This window comes from Pseudophryne corroboree, chromosome 5 (genome assembly GCF_028390025.1).
Source record: "Pseudophryne corroboree isolate aPseCor3 chromosome 5, aPseCor3.hap2, whole genome shotgun sequence".
In the NCBI taxonomy this organism is placed as follows: domain Eukaryota; kingdom Metazoa; phylum Chordata; class Amphibia; order Anura; family Myobatrachidae; genus Pseudophryne; species Pseudophryne corroboree.
The window spans coordinates 399,852,399-399,857,136 of NC_086448.1; positions in this window are offsets into that span (position 1 = coordinate 399,852,399).

The following is a 4,738-nucleotide window of genomic DNA, read 5'->3' on the forward strand; positions in this document are numbered from 1 at the left end:
AAGGGCTCCATCCACAAGTCCCACATGCCTAGCGGAATCGCTCCGTGTTAGCTCCTCCTTCAATGTCTCCAGCTTCTTCTGCAAAAGCCTGATGAGGGGAATGACCTGACTCAGGCTGGCAGTGTCTGAACTGACTTCACGTGTGGCAAGTTCAAAGGGCATCAGAACCTTGCACAACGTTGAAATCATTCTCCACTGCACTTGAGACAGGTGCATTCCACCTCCTATATCGTGCTCAATTGTATAGGCTTGAATGGCCTTTTGCTGCTCCTCCAACCTCTGAAGCATATAGAGGGTTGAATTCCACCTCGTTACCACTTCTTGCTTCAGATGATGGCAGGGCAGGTTCAGTAGTTTTTGGTGGTGCTCCAGTCTTCTGTACGTGGTGCCTGTACGCCGAAAGTGTCCCGCAATTCATCTGGGCACCGACAGCATCTCTTGCACGCCCCTCTCGTTTTTAAAAAAATTCTGCACCACCAAATTCAAGGTATGTGCAAAACATGGGACGTGCTGGAATTTGCCCATATTTAATGCACACACAATATTGCTGGCGTTGTCCGATGCCACAAATCCACAGGAGAGTCCAATTGGGGTAAGCCATTCCGCGATGATCTTCCTCAGTTGCCGTAAGAGGTTTTCAGCTGTGTGCGTATTCTGGAAAGCGGTGATACAAAGCGTAGCCTGCCTAGGAAAGAGTTGGCGTTTGCGAGATGCTGCTACTGGTGCCGCCGCTGCTGTTCTTGCGGCGGGAGTCCATACATCTACCCAGTGGGCTGTCACAGTCATATAGTCCTGACCCTGCCCTGCTCCACTTGTCCACATGTCCGTGGTTAAGTGGACATTGGGTACAACTGCATTTTTTAGGACACTGGTGAGTCTTTTTCTGACGTCCGTGTACATTCTCGGTATCGCCTGCCTAGAGAAGTGGAACCTAGATGGTATTTGGTAACGGGGGCACACTGCCTCAATAAATTGTCTAGTTCCCTGTGAACTAACGGCGGATACCGGACGCACGTCTAACACCAACATAGTTGTCAAGGCCTCAGTTATCTGCTTTGCAGCAGGATGACTGCTGTGATATTTCATCTTCCTCGCAAAGGACTGTTGGACAGTCAATTGCTTACTGGAAGTAGTACAAGTGGGCTTACGACTTCCCCTCTGGGATGACGATCGACTCCCAGCAGCAACAACAGCAGCGCCAGCAGCAGTAGGCGTTACACGCAAGGATGCATCGGAGGAATCCCAGGCAGGAGAGGACTCGTCAGAATTGCCAGTGACATGGCCTGCAGGACTATTGGCATTCCTGGGGAAGGAGGAAATTGACACTGAGGGAGTTGGTGGTGGGGTGGTTTGCGTGAGCTTGGTTACAAGAGGAGGGGATTTACTGGTCAGTGGACTGCTTCCGCTGTCACCCAAAGTTTTTGAACTTGTCACTGACTTATTATGAATGCGCTGCAGGTGACGTATAAGGGAGGATGTTCCGAGGTGGTTAACGTCCTTACCCCTACTTATTACAGCTTGACAAAGGCAACACACGGCTTGACAAATGTTGTCCGCATTTCTGGTGAAATACTTCCACACCGAAGAGCTGATTTTTTTGGTATTTTCACCAGGCATGTCAACGGCCCTATTCCTCCCACGGACAACAGGTGTCTCCCCGGGTGCCTGACTTAAACAAACCACCTCACCATCAGAATCCTCCTTGTCAATTTCCTCCCCAGCGCCAGCAACACCCATATCCTCCTCATCCTGGTGTACTTCAACACTGACATTTTCAATCTGACTATCAGGAACTGGACTGCGGGTGCTCCTTCCAGCACTTGCAGGGGGCGTGCAAATGGTGGAAGGCGCATGCTCTTCACGTCCAGTGTTGGGAAGGTCAGGCATCGCAACCGACACAATTGGACTCTCCTTGTGGATTTGGGATTTCGAAGAACGCACAGTTCTTTGCGGTGCTTTTGCCAGCTTGAGTCTTTTCAGTTTTCTAGCGAGAGGCTGAGTGCTTCCATCCTCCTGTGAAGCTGAACCACTAGCCATGAACATAGGCCAGGGCCTCAGCCGTTCCTTGCCACTCCATGTGGTAAATGGCATATTGGCAAGTTTACGCTTCTCCTCCGACAATTTTATTTTAGGTTTTGGAGTCCTTTTTTTACTGATATTTGGTGTTTTGGATTTGACATGCTCTGTACTATGCCATTGGGCATCGGCCTTGGCAGACGACGTTGCTGGCATTTCATCGTCTCGGCCATGACTAGTGGCAGCAGCTTCAGCACGAGGTGGAAGTGGATCTTGATCTTTCCCTAATTTTGGAACCTCAACATTTTTGTTCTCCATATTTTAATAGGCACAACTAAAAGGCACCTCAGGTAAACAATGGAGATGGATGGATACTAGTATACAATTATGGATGGACTGCCGAGTGCCGACACAGAGGTAGCTACAGCCGTGGACTACCGTACTGTGTCTGCTGCTAATATAGACTGGATGATTGATAATGAGATGAAATCAATATATATATGTATGTATATATAATATCACTAGTACTGCAGCCGGACAGGTAGATAATATATTTATTAGGTATTGGTAATGATGACTGATGACGGACCTGCTGGACACTGTCAGCTCAGCAGCACCGCAGACTGCTACAGTAAGCTACTATACTATAGTAGTATGTACAAAGAAGAAAGAAAAGAAAAAAAACACGGGTAGGTGGTATACAATATTATATATATATATATATTATATACAATTATATATATATTAAACTGGTGGTGATTGATTATTAAACTGGTGGTCAGGTCACGTTGCAACTTGCAACTAGTACTCCGAGTCCTAAGCAGACAATCACAAAATATATTATTATACTGGTGGTCAGTGTGGTCACAACAATGGCAGTGTGGCACTGACTCTGGCAGCAAAAGTGTGCACTGTACGTTATATGTACTCCTGAGTCCTGCTCTCAGACTCTAACTGCTCCCCACTGTCAGTGTCTCCCCCACAAGTCAGATAATACACTTACAGTCACACTATCTAATCTATAAATATCACTTCAGCAAGTAGTATAGTAGTATACAGTATAGTAGTACTCCTCCTAATAATGCTCCCCAAAATACTGTGTCTCTCTCTTCTCTAAACGGAGAGGACGCCAGCCACGTCCTCTCCCTATGACTCTATAAATATCACTTCAGCAAGTAGTAGAGTAGTATACAGTATAGTAGTACTCCTCCTAATAATGCTCCCCAAAATACTGTGTCTGAGTAGTATACAGTATAGTAGTACTCCTCCTAATAATGCTCCCCAAAATACTGTGTCTCTCTCTTCTCTAAACGGAGAGGACGCCAGCCACGTCCTCTCCCTATGACTCTATAAATATCACTTCAGCAAGTAGTAGAGTAGTATACAGTATAGTAGTACTCCTCCTAATAATGCTCCCCAAAATACTGTGTCTGAGTAGTATACAGTATAGTAGTACTCCTCCTAATAATGCTCCCCAAAATACTGTGTCTCTCTCTTCTCTAAACGGAGAGGACGCCAGCCACGTCCTCTCCCTATGACTCTATAAATATCACTTCAGCAAGTAGTAGAGTAGTATACAGTATAGTAGTACTCCTCCTAATAATGCTCCCCAAAATACTGTGTCTCTCTCTTCTCTAAACGGAGAGGACGCCAGCCACGTCCTCTCCCTATGACTCTATAAATATCACTTCAGCAAGTAGTAGAGTAGTATACAGTATAGTAGTACTCCTCCTAATAATGCTCCCCAAAATAGTATACTGTGTCTCTCTCTTCTCTAAACGGAGAGGACGCCAGCCACGTCCTCTCCCTATGACTCTATAAATATCACTTCAGCAAGTAGTATAGTAGTATACAGTATAGTAGTACTCCTCCTAATAATGCTCCCCAAAATACTGTGTCTCTCTCTTCTCTAAACGGATAGGACGCCAGCCACGTCCTCTCCCTATGACTCTATAAATATCACTTCAGCAAGTAGTAGAGTAGTATACAGTATAGTAGTACTCCTCCTAATAATGCTCCCCAAAATACTGTGTCTCTCTCTTCTCTAAACGGAGAGGACGCCAGCCGCGTCCTCTCCCTATGACTCTATAAATATCACTTCAGCAAGTAGTAGAGTAGTATACAGTATAGTAGTACTCCTCCTAATAATGCTCCCCAAAATACTGTGTCTCTCTCTTCTCTAAACGGAGAGGACGCCAGCCACGTCCTCTCCCTATGACTCTATAAATATCACTTCAGCAAGTAGTAGAGTAGTATACAGTATAGTAGTACTCCTCCTAATAATGCTCCCCAAAATACTGTGTCTCTCTCTTCTCTAAACGGAGAGGACGCCAGCCACGTCCTCTCCCTATGACTCTATAAATATCACTTCAGCAAGTAGTAGAGTAGTATACAGTATAGTAGTACTCCTCCTAATAATGCTCCCCAAAATACTGTGTCTGAGTAGTATACAGTATAGTAGTACTCCTCCTAATAATGCTCCCCAAAATACTGTGTCTCTCTCTTCTCTAAACGGAGAGGACGCCAGCCACGTCCTCTCCCTATGACTCTATAAATATCACTTCAGCAAGTAGTATAGTAGTATACAGTATAGTAGTACTCCTCCTAATAATGCTCCCCAAAATAGTATACTGTGTCTCTTTCTTCTCTAAACGGAGAGGACGCCAGCCACGTCCTCTCCCTATGACTCTATAAATATCACTTCAGCAAGTAGTAGAGTAGT